Source organism: Rousettus aegyptiacus, unplaced genomic scaffold, assembly GCF_014176215.1.
Source record: "Rousettus aegyptiacus isolate mRouAeg1 unplaced genomic scaffold, mRouAeg1.p scaffold_m13_p_12, whole genome shotgun sequence".
Lineage (NCBI taxonomy): Eukaryota > Metazoa > Chordata > Mammalia > Chiroptera > Pteropodidae > Rousettus > Rousettus aegyptiacus.
In genome coordinates, this window is record NW_023416287.1 from 74,196,120 (window position 1) to 74,213,838 (window position 17,719).

Here is a 17,719-nt window from a genome sequence, read left to right on the forward strand (position 1 = left end):
TCTTTCAAAATTTTGTTTGCCTACATATGTCACCAAAAGCCCAATTACCCTGTTGGGCTTTTGCAACAAAGTTAAATTTTTCCAACAAAGTTAAATTTCTGAGGCTACAAAGGTGGCTGGGATGGGGAACAGTCAAAGAAAGCCTCCCTGAGGTTGTAGCATTTAAGCTGAGACCTAAAGAATAGACCAGAGACGGGCAGGTAGAGGAAGGGGGAGGATGGAAGGAGCAGTGTCCTTGGCAGAGGGAACCTCATGAATAAAGGCCTTGCGACAAGAAGGACATTGGCGTGCTTTCACGAGGTGAGAGCAGATTGGTGCGGCTGGAATATGGTGGGTGGTAGGGCATTGGACTGAACTTGGGAAACCAGTTAGAAGGCCATTGCAAAAGCATGGGAGAGAGGTGGTTGCTTTGGACTTCCAATGGTGGCAAGGAAAATGAAAGGAAGTTTATGGGTGTGGGAGGCAGGAAATGGAATCCTCAGTACTCAGTGATAGGTTGATGCAGGAGGCGAGGGAGAGGAAGGTGTCAAAGAGGACTTCCTGATTTCTAGCTTGGGCAACATGGTGGGTGGTGGTGCCACACAATAAGCTGAGAGCACTGAACAGTCACTTCTCATGTTGCATATTCTTCCTGGCCAACTCTATCTTTCTCGAGCTTCAATCCAAAACCTATGTTCAACTGTCTACAGGGACTATTCCAAAAGCACCTCCCTAATTCCAGCACATGCAGGTCAAAATTCATCTTCTTGAACTATTCTGCTCGTCCTCCAGTGTTGACTCATGGGAAAAGATAGCACCCTCTAGCCAGCCATATTAGCCAGAAACAGTGTGCCACCACATTCTAGGGATTCTACCTCCTTGATAGCCTTCGTTCATTCATTAATCAGCAAATATTTATCGAATGACTATTATATAACGAGAACTGAGATTGCAATAGTAAACCAGACAGTCATGGACTCCACCCTCACCAAAACTTTATGAGGTAAAATGGCAAGTAAAGGAGTAAATACAGTAATGTGGTGATAAGGATGAGTAAGAGGTAGCTAGGCGACAAGGTTCAAGGAAGGGTATTTCAGTAACTTCTAATAAACAGAAGCTCTCCCCAAATACTTTCATTTATGTCTTTTCAGCAGAACTTGGTGATATGTCCATTCCTGGCTACAAAGGAGTCTGGGAAAGCATCAATCTGGTATTGTCAGCCTCTACTGTAGCAGGTGAACTCTGCCATATTGCATCAAAAGCAGGATAAGTGGCTATTGGAAAGGCAACCAGTACGTCTGCCATAGTGGTAATACAGCACCACCATACACTACACAGCATCTATGTGCCCAGGCCACACGGAGAAGAGCCGTGTAGCGACAGACAAGGCTGTCTATTATGGAATTCACAAAGAAGATTGGAACAGAGACCTATACCATGACCTTTTACACAGAAATACTTTGTGGAGTACTTGCTGGAATATTCCCAGAGTACTTCAGAACACCCCAGCTTCATCAAAGGTTTTGTAGCTTCCGAGTAACAAGACCTAAGTAAAAGGAAAGACAGCCAATGATAATGATCAGAGCAAGGAGAACTTAGGGTCAATTCATGTTCTAATTAGTCCTCTTGATATAATATCTGAAACCTCTAAATCATCCCGTGTCGGAAGGCCCCATTGGACACAGCTGAGTTTCAGTTCAGTTCCAGCTCAATGAAGCACTGAAAACAAGTGTCCAACATTTTCTGATTGCAAGTAAACAATGAGAAATCCAGTTTCCTTCTTCGGTTGGGTCAGTTGGATCTTTGCCATACAGATTTTGAATTATATCACATTGACATGCAAGGACTTGAAAGGGATGAAATGAAGCGGCCGTGAACTCACCCAGGATAGTCAACAAATATGTCTGCCTGCTTACTCACTGTTCCTGACCAGCAGGATACGCCGTAAATTTAGGCTCGTGGCTGTCGTCTCCTGTTCCCTTCCCCCTTTTTCAAACAATAGTTTTTATTGTTATGCTGCCCCTCTCCCATAATGGTTATTAATTGGGTGCGTTGAGGTGGTACACTTATCCCTTTTGAGATCATCAGGAGCACATCCAGATCTAAGGGAGAAAGGTACTCGACAGACTTCTGCTTGTCTCCCGGTGAGGAAGGAGATACGAGCAATCTTAAACAGAGACATTTTTGAAATCGTGTATGTGCGAAGAACTGGGTGTGTGAGCTGGACAGCAAAGTGACTGTTCTCGCTGACTAGTCTGCGCCCCACTCCTGCCCTCACAGACCTTGAATGCCTGACTGCAAGGGGAGGCCCACGGGCCAGGTTAGAACAATCACTGTGCTTTACCACAGCGATAGATTCTGGAAGGTCACAGGACAGCCGCTGCCCATCTCAAGGCTTCTGGCTGGAGCTGGTGACCAAAAAAAAAAAAATGTGAGTGCAAGGCTGTCCGGGGCCCTGCTCCCCACTGTGAAGGGAAAGACCAACTAGAATAGGAGAGAGTCAGGCAGTTGGGGGAGAGAGACTGTATGTGTGCTCTAGAAGGCTCAAGTCTCTGGTTCCAGTCCCTGAGGTCCCCATAAATTTCCTGATTCCCCTGTGTCTTCCTCACCTTGCAATTCTATGAGTTTCCTCATCTTTCTTTTCAAGCTAGTGCAGGGCACAGGAAGTATGACTGTCTCTTCCACCTGGGAACCCCACCTAACCAAGCAACCCTGGACATTTGAGTTCAACTTTCTTAAATGTTGGCTCTTTACAATACTTTCTAATTCTGCTTGTAGATCCTTTCTGGCCAAATACATTTAAGCAAGTTTTATTTTCAATAGTTTGTATTTTGAAAGAAAACTAGATGATTAAATCAATTAGAGTGACGGTATGACTGCAAGTCAATAAAATGACCCAGGAGAGCATAAGGAGAGAGGGAAAGAGGAACACGGGATCCCGGAGACCATCAGCCGTTAAGCTACAACAGAAGAAAAACGAGGCATGGAAGAGGTTGAGGCGGAGTAGCCAGAGAGGAAGGAGGAAAGCCAGGAGCGTGGGCGGCACAGAACCTAAAGGAAGGATGGATTTTGAGAAGAGCAGAGTGCTGAGAGTGGCTACGGCCTCTGAGGGGTCGTCCCTGAGATTCCACGACAAGGAGGTGCCTGACCAGCGCGGAGGGACAGGAGGAAAGTGGAGACAGCCCTTCGCTAATTCATAAGGAGTTAGAAAGGAGAGCAGCAACCAGAGCTGGATGGAGATGAGAGGCGATTATTTTAAAGATGGGAGACACTTGGGAGTAACTGAAATGACTTAGATTTTACTGAGTACTCGTATTATCTTATTTCAACCTTATAATAACCTCAGGAGGAAGTTGTTTTGTTCTACAAATAAGGAACTGGAGCTGGGCTAAATGACCATTAGAAGTAGAGGGGAATTCCGTGGTAGGGCTTACACGAGGAGACGCAGCCAGTTTTTCCTTTTCTGCATTCCCACGGGCACGCCATCCTGCTGGAGGTAGAAGGCAGGAAGGATAGGAAAGAAAGAAGAAAAAGAGGACTGGGGAAAAAGACTCACACTGCCTAAGTTTCTGGGCGGCGCAGGAACTGTAGACAATTATATACTCTGTTTCCTTTAACCGAATCCCACCACCCCTCTAAGATGGACACCGTTAGACTTTCTTTGTCCTGACGATGAGAGGCCCTGAGGCTGAGAAAGGTTAGACCTTCACCAGATCACACAGGCAGTAAGTGACAGCATCTGGATTTGAACTTGGCTCTGCAGACGTCGAGATGTGTGTTCTCACCACTCCCAGTGGGCCCGCATCCCAGGCTCCCAGACCTTCTCCGCCAGCAGCTGCTACCTGGTCTCCATGCCCCCACATCGGGCTGCTGTGGACATACTTTTCATTCCAGTCTGTACCCTCTCAAGCCCTAGGGCTCCAGGCCCGACCCAGGGAGAGGCAAAATGCCTAGAGAAAGGGAAGCAGAAGGATAACGCAGGGGGTCCTTCCCTTTTACTCAAGGAGAAGTCATTTAAAACATAACTTTTATATTAAAAATGAACATGGAAACGTTGTTGATTGGAACACAAAAATCGCACACATTTCTGAGATGAAACATGAGGCTTCCGTGAAATATCCTGCTTGCAGTTTCCCTTTTAAATTCGAACCAGCTCCTGGTTAGAAGATTTCAGAAGAAAACTAGGAAAAACAACGGGCAAACGAGATAAAGGGCTTAGGATCGGAATTTCAAAACTTCCAGTCTGTCCCACTCACCTCCTCGGCCGAGGTAACCCCACTGCTCCACGAGAACCGTACTTGATACCTCCTCTTCACTCCCTCAGTCTCCCCCCTCGTCTCGTTTGCTTCCCGTGCACCCAGAATGTCTTCTCCTGTTCATCCGTCTGAAAGATGCTCACCTTCCACAAAGCGTGCCCTGCTTCTGCTAAGCTCCTGTCCTAAGCCCGCACTCGTCACAGCTGCTGTGCATTGTTGTACCAGCCATCTGTGGCGCAGGGCTCGTCTCACAAAGCCGCTTGAGAGCAGAGCTGCATCTGCCCCACCTTTGTGATTCAACACGTGGAGAAAGATATTTTTCTCAATGGAGACCAGGTGTGGCTGCCGCGGTACCTGCCTGAAAATCTCACTCTCTTAGGTGAAACTGTTGCTTTCTTTAGGGACCTTCTTTGAAAGGGAATTTTAGTAAATTTGGGACAATCAATTTTTTTTCCCCCTTATAGGTGGTTGAAAGCAGAGCCCTGAGAGGGTAGGATTCTTGAGGGAGAGGTCACAAAAAGTACCACCTAATCTGCTTTTACTAGAAGCAGAAGTCTGATATGTTCTCTGGACAGAGATGAAGACCAAAACTTTTGAGCAGTGGAAGGACATGAGTGGAGAAATTAATCAGAAAGAGGTGCGTAAATCATTTGAGGGGGCCATGGCAGGGTTCAGTAGAGAGGTAAGAACAGAAGAAGAAGATTATTTGTATCGGTTTTCTTCCCTTGTTCCAGCCAGCGAAAGGGATCAAAGAACTTATTGGGTTAATGTCCCAACTGGTACTTCTAATCCTGGTTAAACTCATGGGATTTCAAAAACAAATAGAATTGTCTAACCTACTTAATTGCTTCCTTGTTGGGGAGCCCTCCATGCCAACCACCATGTCTACAAAGAGGAAAGGGAAACCTAAGTCACGGATAGATTAAACCCACTCCAGGAGCACCAAACCCTTGTCTCTGCTCTCAGAGAGACGCCCCGGGCCATGCTGGGACAGCGGGTGAGCTCCGGGACTCGCGACCGCACTGCTCTGCCGAGATAGAAGCACCAGTCAGTCAAGGCCGGGGCCCTGTGCGTGGCCGCTGGCTGACTGCCTTCCAGGGCAGAGCCCGCCGGAGCCTTTGCTGAGTGCGGAGGGGGCAGACCCTGCTCCTTGGTCAGCACAGCGTCTGTCTTCCACATCCCTTTTCTTTGCTCATCCCACTATGGACGCTGAAAAGCTAAAGCTTCACTTTCCCAGTCTCCCTTGTCTTGGAGTGCTCTTGCGAGACAGTTCTGGCCAATGAGAAGTAATCAGAAGTTTGGTGCCAATGTGCTGGGAGAGCTTCCCGCTCCCTTGATGAAAGAGGCAGGTGGGGCTGGCACTGATTCCAGATCAAATGTTGGGATGTTGCCTGACGCCAGAGCAGCACGCAGGAGGAAAAGGCCCGGAAAATCTCTATGACACCAACCCTGACATGGCTTTTTTCTTAGATGAGAAAAATAGGCCACTATTTGTTCAAGCCGCTGTGATTAGGTTTTCTATAACTTGCAAATGAAGCGCTCCTAACCAATGTGGGAAGATTTCAAATGCCAGGACCCAGTCTCAGAGCAAAATTACCTCTGGCTTTAGAATGAAAACATGATGAAACGGCATATGTTAATTAAACCTTTTGTCAACCCAGCACTGAGCTAGTTGGCAATCACTAAGGTAGCGGGTATCGAAGGCATTCACACCTAAATGAGATACACAATTAACACAAATAAAATCTCGTCATCAAATGTTAGAAAAACCTTTAAGATAATCTAATTATTTGGACATTTATTTTTTTTTCTCCATAGTACCCTCCCAACAAAACATCATGCAGACACTCAATGTATGAAACATAAAATTTACTTCGATTTAAGGAGAATTGGTACCCAGAAACCTACTGGACTGATTCCTCCATATCCTTTATGACACATGGTTAAAAGTTTCTGATCTAGCACCATGTCTGAGCTGACAGTTGAGAGAACTGGGGTCTCCCTGGCAGAAAGGAAGAAGCTTATTCTCTCAGAAATGTATTAGGTTTCCTCAGTGCCCAAGTGAAAGCCACACGTCCAGGACTGTCTTCAGGACCATCTTCTCATAGAGGTCAGATGAGGGGAGTAAATGGTTGAGTGGTAATTGCATTGGGGCAGCAGTGATTGGTACAGGAGACCAAAGACAGCAGAAACCCACGCGAACAGAATAGCCAAAGAGAGTTTCATGGAGGAGGTGGGACTTGACCGAAGTTGTGAATTACGGATAAACTCGAAACAAATCAGTGGTTCAATAGCCCCCCACCCAAGGGATATTTGGCAATGTCTGGAGACATTTTTGGATGTCACAGTGGTGGTGGTGGGGGGGCATCTAATGAGTAGAAGCCAAGAATGCTGCTAAAACTTCTACAATACACAGGACAGTCCCCCACAACAAAGAATCATCCAGCCCAAAATGTCAATCGTACTAAAGTTGAGAAACTCGGGACTAGATGGAAAGAAGAGGGAGAGAGGCCAGGCAGAGGGAATGGTGTGAGCAAATGCATGGAGGCAGATGTGAACAACGAGATACTTCAGATTAGAAACTATCTTCTGTGTATCCCCTGCATGCATCAGTAGCTGCCGGATGGGTATTTTTTGTTAGGTAAGTGAATGTACACTGGCCATCCTTCACTTCTACCCTGGCTCTCTATTTCTCCATCCATACGTGGGAGGCTTAGATTACGCGTACATATAAAACACTCAGAACAAAGTCGGCACTTACTAAAGAATTGTTGCTTCTCTTGTGGTATTTAATTTTAATTTTTTTTTTATACCTACAATACCTGGTACTCCTAGGTGGTCTCCCGTCCAAGTACTGACCAAGTCCTATCCTGCTTAGCTTCCAAGATCAAACGAGATCCGGCACGTTCAAGGTGGCAAGGCGGTGGCCATGATCTTTAATATTGTCCTTATTTTGGGTACGGGCTCCAGCACTGGCCTCAATGGGTGGATCGGGATGTGTAACTTTCCTTGTGATCAAAGCAACATCAGGGTTTTTCCAGCTTGCAAAGGACCTTTCAACATAACCTGGATTTCCATCAAATGCTAGTAAGAACGTAAATTGGTACGAACTTTGGGGAAGTCATGAGATGGAATACAGAAACTGACTTAAGAATGGGCCTGAAGTTCAAAATGGGATGGAAGGAATGGAGGCCGGGAAAGGCTCAGCCTGTGAGGACGAAGGGCAACCAGTCCTGCTAGTCATCCCACTCCTAAGAATCTGACCTAAAGGACTTTTCTGCACTGACATGTTCATTTTAGATTTATTAGTAATAACTTAAGTGTGACCACCTCAAATATCCAAAAATAGGCCCATTTGTTGAGTAAAATAGGCATATACTTTTGATGCAATGTTATGCGGCCATTTAAAATGATGCTCACAGAGTTTTAATGTCATAGGAAAATCCTATTGGTGTTGGGTTAAGTTTTAAAAGCAGTATAGGAAAGAGCATATACTCTTTGATTTCAACTATATAAGGAAAAAATGGATGTGAAAAGGATGGAAAGATAATATGCCAAAAAGTTACCAGTAGTTAGTAAATGTATAGATGATTTCCTTTAATCATTTTATCATTTTTCTCTATTTTCCAAATTTTTTACAGTGGGCCTGCTGTACCGTGATGACTGGGGGGAAACAGCAAAAAATTAAAAATAACAAAAGCTAGTAAGAAATTTTATTGAGCAGTAGCTGTGCATTTGTGGTGGAGGTCCTATCTCTTAAAAAATGTGCAAACTCTCTCATATTGGAGCTCCATCCTCCTGCATTGCCCTTTCTGCCTGGGGGAAAGATGTATCTGGTCCATCCAGGAATCAGGCAGGGACCCCTGACATCCAGAGCAAGTAGCTCCCGGGACATCGACAGGAGCAGTTTCAAGCTGAGGCCAAACATCTTCAGAAAACTATCGGGGTCCGCTGCTCTGGTCAGGGAGAGCCTGAAGAGGCCCTTCCCTGAAGATTCACAGAACCACAAGGGTCCTTCGAGTGCACCTATTCCATGGCCATAGTTTCACAGAGGAGGAAAAGAGAGGTTATTTTATGGAGCCCTTCCAACTGTCCCCAAAGCCCTTAAGTCATAGAGGACCAACGCTATAACAAATGCTGGCGCTGATCTTTGAGACTCGGCTCCTTCTCAGCTACCTCCAAACATCCAACCACACCCTGGTGCCCGCAGAAGGCAGGAGGAGGTGACTAAGCAGGGCCCAGTAGTTCCTGATACCTCTAACTTGTCCACACATGTCCCAGCACCTCCCCTCGCCTTCCGCCCCAACCCCCCTCTGCGTGACTGAATGACTTAATGCAAATTGCATTTATTTGCTCATTTCTAATCACATCCTAGGATCTCATACCTTTTTGATGGTAAATAAAGGGGACAGAAGATGTCTCTTAATGACCTGGAAAATCAAGTTTATACCTTTCCCAAATCAGAATCAATTTGCTCCAAATCTAGTCGTGTCAGAACCAAGCATGAACAGATAACCTGCCCACTTGGCAATCTCCCCCACTCTCGTAAGGCACAGTGAGTCACTCTCAAGGGCTGTTAGCCTGTGATGAGTCAGTATCTCCTATTTGAGCACATGGCCATTACTTTCTACTTAGGAAAAAAAAAAAAAAAAAAAAAGGTCCTTTTTTTTTTTATCTATAGATGGACTGAATGTCACAGTTTGAAAAGTCTAACAAAAGTAATCTTTCTTCAAAAATGTCACCAGTCTTACACAGTGTCTAAAAACCCGCTACTGATGATATTTCTCAGAGGAATGACCCTTTGTAAAACATTTAATGAAGCCAGAATAGCATTTTACTAAGTGACAGTCAGTACATCTCAGGATTAAGAATCCAGTTTCTGGATTGAGTTTTACTTCTGGTAAGATGAGCGAGCTCTTAATGTACCCTCTTTCCTAAAGATAACAAATATAAACTAGACCAATAAAGCCTACATGAAGGCCCAGGAGGGTATATCAAAAGCAGACTGATTCTAGAGGGAAGATGACACTTGGAAAAAGGAAATAGTTTGAGGTGAGTCTTCTGTTATTATGACTTTTAGCCTGAGGGCAAGCAAGCTGCAGTCAGACAGCTGAAACTGACCCACACTATCTTTCTAGCCTGAACAACCAGGGGACAGAGTTTGAGGCATTCATAGCTGCTGGAAAATAAGGGAGAAACCTGTAAAAGAGAGAGTTCCAACTTGTATGAGTAAACTCTGCCCAAATTCCTGCCTGGTTCCTAATAGCCCATACACAAGACAGATTTTAAGCAGCACAACTAAGAAAAGATAAACAAACTGAGATGTGCAGTTGAAACCAACTAAGGTAATTATTTGCTAAAGCAAAAATGCAAAACTCTTTGAAGAAATACAACAGAGCCAGTCTCCCCAAATACTAATCACAAATATCTGGGGTACAATCTAAAATCTTTTGAGATATATATATATATATATATATATATATATATATATATATATATATGGAAAATGTGACCCATTCTCAAGAGAAAAGATATCCAACAAAAACCAAGCTCGAGATGACACAGATATTAAAATTAGCAGAAAATTATTTTAAAGCAGCAATTTTGACCATGCTAGATAATATAAAGGAAAACATGCTCATAATGATATCAATATAGTAAATCTCAGCAGATAAATAAAAACTGTTTCTAAAAAAAAAAAGAGTCAGGTAGAAATTCTATAGCTGAAAAATGCAATATGTAAAATCTTTTAATTGATTTGATAGGCTTAACAAAAAAAAGGAGAAAACAGAGGAAAGAGTCAGGGATTCTAAGGAGAGGGCAACGTAAAATACCCAAGTGAGAGAGCCTACGGATAGTATCAGAAGGTCCAACATACATGTGATTGGAGTCCTAGAAGGAGAAGAGAGATGAAGTGGGGTAGAATAAAATTGTTTGAAAAATAATGGCAAAAAAACCCAAACAAACCCAAATTCAATGAAACAGATAAATTTACAGACCTAAGAAGCTACCAAACCTCAAGCAGGTTAAATAAAAGAAAACTATATTTAGGCACATTAGAGTCAAACTGCTGAAAACCAATGATAAAGAGTAAAATTTTGAAACATTCGGAGAAACGCAACATATTACAAACAGGGGAGAAATGATTCAAAGGACTTCCGATTTCTTATATTAGAAAAAATTGAGGCCAGAAAATAGTAGATGGACATCTTGGAAGTGCTGATAGGGAAAAGGGGAAAAAAAACTGTCAGCCTAGAATTCTATATTCAGTGAAAAATATCCAGGTATGAAGGCAAAATAAAGATTTTTCACATGAAAGAAGACTAAGAAAATTTGTCACCAGCAGACCTGCACCACAAGAATGCTGAAGAATAATTGTTAGTCTAAAGAGAAATGATAGCAAATGAAAACATTTAGGAAGAAATAAAGAACATCAAAAATGGTACATATCTATTAATTTCTTTCAAACATATATGACCATTCAAAGCAAAATTATTAACTGTCTTGTATTTATAACACTGTCTTGTATTTATAACATGTAGACTCATATGTCACATTAGGAAATGTTATATGTCAGTGTCATATAAAGCAAATAGGGAGATGATTGGACCTATGTGATTGCAAGGTTTCTGTATTTAAGTGGGATGATGTTAACACTAGCCTGTGCGAAGTTAAGAATGTATATTATGATTCTTAGGGCAGCCATAGTGGGTGGGATGGGTGTGGGGGTGGGGGAAGGAATGCAATGGTATATAACAAAAATAGTGACATATAAATTAAAATGGAATCTAAAAAAATATCCAAATAATTTTTAAATAGCAATAAATGCAATGTGCTCTACTGGGTTGGCTCCTGGAACAGAAAAAATATATATTTATGCAGAAACTAGGGAAATTCAAATAAAGCCTGGTGCTTAGTTAATAGTAATGTACCAATGTTGGTTTATTAGTTTTAATGAATGTACCATGATAATGGAAGATGCTAATATTAGAGGAAACTGGGTGAGGGATATACGGGAACTATCTGTATTATCTTTGCAACTTTTTTGTAAGTCTAAAATTATTCAAAAACAAAGAGCTTATTTTTTAAAAAAATAGGAAAGAAGGAACAGAAGAAGACTAATCAGAGGGGACAAAAAATAAATAATGATATGTCAAAATATAATGATATCAATAATTACATTAAATGTTAATCAACAAAACACTCCAATAAAAAGGTAAAGCCAGAATTGATTAAAAACAAAAGTAAGACCTAACTACATGCTGTGAATAAGAAACACACTTTAAATATAAAGATACAGATTGATTGAAAGTTAATAGAAGCAGAAATATATACCATGCAAAAATAATGTTTAATCAGATAATTCAAAACAAGAGTGTGGCCAGAGATAAAAAGGGGCATTTTATGACGCTAAAATTGTCAGTGGGAAAAATTCTATGTTATATGTGTCCACAACTAGTAACAGAGCTTCAGAATAAATGAAGAAAATCTGATAGAATTAAAAAGGAAAGACAATTCTATAACCACAGATTACTGCAGAGTTGGGAAATTTCAAATTCAAAAATTCTCAGCATTTGCTAGAAAAGTTAAGACAAAACTTCAGGAGACAATACTACCAACTCCCCTTTTCACCTATAAAATGGAAATAATAATAAAGTCACTCTTTAGAACTGCTGCAAGGATTAAACAAATTAATTGGGCGAGAAGAGGCACATAGTAAATCCTCAACAGTTATTAGTTATTATTAGCTACTTATCTGGGAAGGCAAAATTTAAAAGCTCAAAAAGAATCCAATTTGCATGGATTATTTTGCCAAATTAGTTGGTCATTAGAGAACAGACTCTTAAAGAGATGACCATTCAGGAAAATTTTATTTTTATCGTAAAATTCATATATCAAAATGGCAAGAACATGCAAACAGTACAAATAGAAAAATAAAAATTAACATCTCTTTCCCTTTCTTTCTTCTACCATCACTTCTATTTCCGTATTAGTTATCTATGACAACATTTATAAATTACATAGAACTTAATGACTTAAATCAACAAACACTTCTTTTACATATTCTACGTGTCAGCAGCGGGTCAGCAGCGCGGAGCAGTTTCGCTGAGGGGTTCAGGCTCCGGGTCTTTCATGAGGCTGCAGCTAGGATGTTATCCAGAGAGTCTCAGTCTTCTGAAGGCACGACCTGGGCTAAAGGATCCGCTTCTGGGTTGTTTCGCTCTCGTGGCTGTGGGCAGGAGCCTCGGGTTGTCACTGGCTGTTAGCAAGAGGGCTCAGTTCTTTACGACATGGTTAGAGTCCTCACACCAGGCAGGGAGGGAGAGCAGGAGGAAGGGTAAGGATCTGGGGAGCACTGAGCGTGCGGAAAAGAGGTACCGTCTACATTACATTATGGTCCTTCTATAAAGTAATTGTGTTGCTTCCCAAAACAACTGAAACTAATCACGAACATTTTTCCAGGTCCTCAGAGGACCTGCTTTAATGAACAGAAGATGTGTTTCTTAATTAGCTCATCAAATGTTTCTAAAGTGCTTGAAATTATTTTGACCTCTCGCAGGTATCTATTTTCCACTGTTATCTTCAGTCTAACTCGTGAACCCATACTGTTTTTTTTTTTTTATCAGAATCTGAATCTGTGCATATTCCACAGAAATGGGACCCAAAAATAAAAGGATGATACCACACCTTTCCGAAGATCAGTTGAATTTTTACTAGGATCCAGGCACTGGCCGTTATGCCTCAGAAACCTCGCCCTGTTGTCTTTGCAGCAAGAAGGCCATTATTATCCACATTTTACGTAGAAAATAAGTAGTTGCCCGAGATCACACCATAGTTAATGACAAAGCTGGTGCTCACTGCAGAAGCTGTGCCCTTGCCAGGATACGACACCCACATGATCACTGGGGTGCCGGAGGGGGTAGGGTGGAGGAACGGGGAGGATGACAAAGAAAGCTGGAAATAACTGGGTTTTCCAGAGAAGAGGAAATGGAAAGAAGACATGGAAAGGAACGACCAGCTTCCACATTCATTCAGAACCAGCAAGAGGATGTGGTCTCGTTGCCCTGACAGAATGACTTGGGCAACACGAGCTTTCTGTTCCCTCTTCCCAGCCTAAGTGCGGCGTGAGCTGGTGCCCCACTGGCCCACGCCCACGCTCAAACTCCTCATGTCCTGTGTCAGGGAACGTTGGCATCTTTGGAAGGCTCTAGGCGGAGACATGATTTGGCTTCTGTAGGTTCCTGGTCGTACAAACCTTACGGCTGGCCCTGTCTCTGGGGGCCCCTGAATTGGGGCGTCGAGTTACCCAGGTAAGGGTAAGCAGGAAATCAGTAGGTGCCCAGGAATGAGAAAATCATACCTGCCCACACCCTGCACCCTCGGGCTGGAACCTCCCACCAGTTCCTCTGCCACCTCCCCTTGCGGCTGCATTTCCACCCACCGCTCCTCCTGCGGGTTACACCCTGGTTCCACTGGCCGGGGCCAGCTGGGGGTTCACTTCACCAGATGAAACTTGACTATGAGAATTGGGTGGCAGAGAGGGGCTCTAAAGCTCCCCCCAAATAATCCTGGTTTCATGTCCCGACCCTTCCTGACCGTCCCCCGAGCATTCACACAGGGTGAGCGCATACAGTTGTGCAGGGCGTATAGTGCACCACCTTACCAATTATAAGAAGATTGACGGCCCCTGGTTCACATACTCTCATGTTGTCCTCAACCATGGAGATGCCAGCATCAACTCACAGCTCACCCTCAGAGACCTGTGAGCACACATCCTATTCCCCCTAGCAGCTCCAGAGAAAAACAAGGTAAAGAAACCCAGAAGGAAAGAGCAAAACTCTTCCTTTGATAACTGGGCATACCACTGCCTTTCCCCAGCATCCACTGCCCCGCCAGGCCCCGCCCCCGGCCCCGTCTCAGTATTCCTATGCAGATCCATAAAGCTTTTGCAACATTCCGCCAGGAAATTCATAGTGCAGGATGTTTCTAGAAGATGTTTCTAGAAGGATGACCACATGTCTGGTTCACCCAGGACAGCCCCAGGTCATGATGGTACCAACAGTTTAGCATTTGTCTCAGGCAAAAGTGCCACAGTTTGGATAGTAAATTATACAGTCACCCTACTTACAAGCCACAAAGGGGCCCTCCCAGAGAGACTGGGAGAAGGGAGCATCGGCCCATTGTCCAATAACACAAACACTAACACTGAGAACAGTTTACCTGGGCAGTTACTATATACACACACACACACATATATATACACACACACACATATATGTGTGTGTGTGTACGCACATACACATATATACATATATACGTGTGTTACATATACGTATATATGCATTGTTTTTATATGTGTGTGCATATATACAACATGTGTATATATGTATATGTGTGTTATAGGCATACATATTATATATGTATCCATGTACATAAATAGCTACCTGCTATCCTCTAGACTGAGAGGTCAATGGGCCTCACCTCATTCACTCCTTAAACTCGTGGTTCTCACACTTAAGCTTACATCAGAATCACCCAGAGTGCTGGATAAAATACAGATTCCTGGATGCACTATCTATCTGACTCCCACGCCTGGTTTCTTTATGTGAGGCTTGTGCTTCCCAGATTCCAAGCTTAAATAGAAGACTATAGTCAAGATACCCAATTTGAGGGTATCATCTTGAGGCATTAACACCACCTGGGGGGAGGGTGGGGCAGCCGGCTGGCAGAGTAACACTATGAAGGGGTCTGGAACCCTGGATGCCCAGGAGAAGCAAGGCCACCTGCCAACTTAAACAGCTCACCTTGGGACCGATATGAAAAAAGAAAGCACATTCCAGTTCTCTAATCCATTGTATTCAGGAGTGTCTGTCTGTCTGTCTGTCTGTCTGTCTGTCTGTCTGTCTTTTCCCCACCCCTTTTCTCCAACAGATTAGCCTTTATGCTAATTATAACCGCTCCCTCTACCCAAGCACTGGCTCATCTTGCCGCCCCCTTAACCTGGCTGCTTTTCTGTCCAGCTTTCTGACAATCCCCTGCAGCAGACACCAGATTCTGCCCTTGCAGCAGGGTGCTTCAATCAGGCATTGAATGTTCTGAGAATTTTGCTTGTCTGGATTGATGTGCTTTATAATTTCACTATTTCTCATTTACGTTGCTTGGAAAAGTAACCGTTGTCAGCGATGACTGCATTTTGGAGACAATTGTTCTTCCATCAATAATCACCGCTTTGGAATCTGTATGGCCACAGTCAGGTAGTTTCATCAGAATGACCACGTTTAAATAGCTTGCTCCCTTCGGTGCCTCATGCTGGGTCCCCTGGAAGCAGACCCTGAGAAAAGGATTTGAGTGCAGGTAGGTGATTTGGGAGGTGACCTGTAGGAGCAAGAGTCAAGGGCCACAGAAGGTGGAATAACAACCCTACACCGCTGTGGCTCCTTGGCTGAGGGCTGCTCTTGGAGAACATTAACTCTATAAACTTCCAGGCTCTGGTAACCGGAGCAAGCCCCCAGGAAAAGAGCCACAGATTCTTGCCAAGGGGAGACTGGTGGGGCACTAAGAAGCAGTTTTCACAGCCAGTGTGTAAGTAAGCTTCAGACACATCGGTAAGACTGAGACGTGTAAGATCTGGGAAGGTGAGACCTGCATGATCTGGAATCGTAGAATGCCAAGGAGTAAAAGGGAGTTTGGGAAGCTTAGTGCATGATGACCTAAATTCAACAAGAATCCCTGTAGGATGGCGCTTTTCACCACAGGGATAGTAGGTCCCCAGGCAAGGCCTTGAAAGGCAGGAAGAATGTCTATAGGTGCAGCCTGTCCCGGGGCAGAGGTGAGACCAGAGGCAGAAAGGATAATCCTCCTGAAGGGGATGAAACGCCCACCAGAGTGAGCAGGGATGCCGGTGTGGACCTACCTATATGCATGGAGCATCTCGTCCTGCCACAATTAAGAGGGACCCACCTACTGACTCACAGGACCGAGAAGGGGGAGAAGAGGAGGCAGAGGGAAGGTAATGATGGGCTTTGTGAACATGTTGAGGCAGAGACATCTGTAGACAGCTGAACAAAGAGGTGTGGCTCTCGGACTCATAGCTGAGTTGGAGACTGTGAGGGCACCCCCGTGCAGGGCAGGGTGCACACAGAAGGAAGGGCAACAGTTCAGGTAGGTAGGTGGCTAGTAGGGGCCTCAGGTCACTGTTGAAGGGAGAAAATGGCCAAGAAACTGCTCCGTGGTCGGGTCAACTGTTCGACGTACAAACATTTGCACAGATGCCCTGTGTATCCCTGACCAGGCGCTGGTGACCCAGCCCACACTTGGGGAACAGCAGACCTTGATGAGCTGCTTAGCCTGCCAGATAAAAAAAAAACTACTCTATTTAGTTATCTCCCTTCAAGACTGCTTGTAAACCAGCTCTGACTCCTGCTCTGAGCTTCCGCCCCCAAGGGCCCTCTCAGTTCCAGGGCCTGGGGAGGAGGCTTTCACTTGATGAACACTTAGAGTCTAAATTGATGGGAGAAGCCCTGGTGGCTAGAAGGGGTGGTTCATAAGAGAACCCCTGGGGGCAGAGGGTCCACCTTCCGAGGCCTTTACCCACACCCCAGTTTCTCACACCCGAGCCTCAAGCAGCATCCCAGGTTGGCCTTCTAATGTAAGGCTGCAGATTCCCCAAAGTTCAACTCCCTTGGAACTCAGATTTGGAGCAAGAATCTGTGCACTGAAGGGCACTTCGGAGATTGACAAAGCAAATGAGATCCAGAAAGGAGCGACTTGGCCAAGTCACAGTCACTTAAGGTCAGTTCGGGAAGGCTTGAGTTTCCTGGCTCTTATGAGGGAACTTCAGGAAACAGGGCCTCCCACTCACTATTGGAGAAACTGTAAACCACCATTACTGCATTCTCTAAGGAACATAAGCTGAGCATAATAATTAAAATGCAAAATGTGCATACCCTATGACCCACAGATCCCCCTTCTGGGAATTATCCAATGAAAATATAAGTACTAGTATATAAAGACACATGTACACAGAGTTCTCCTGCAGCTTTGCTTGTAATTTCAACATTCATTAACAAGCAGTGATTAAATAAATAATGATGCTACATTAAAAATTTGCTGTGGGATACTATGGAGCTATTTGAAAGAATGGGATAGGTCCACATCTCCTGAATGGATGACCCTGATTCACTACTTACTTAGAGAAAAAAAGCAAATTGGAGTGGAGCTTGTGCTTGCTCCACCAGCAAGGGGCTAAGGGTGGAGCTCCAGGCACTTGGAGCTGAGCTGGGAGCTGGGGAAGTACCCTAGCCAACAATAGAGGACCCTTCCTTGTTCTCTGAGGATTCTGGGACCCCAGGGCCTGATCCGCCTCTTTTCCGACTTTTCCCAAAGTAGCCAGACCACCAGAAAGAACCCTCCTTGGGGTGGGTGCTGGGCCGGGCGGGGCCTCCTGAGCAGGGTAAGGCTGGCCCTCCCACCTCTGAGAGTCT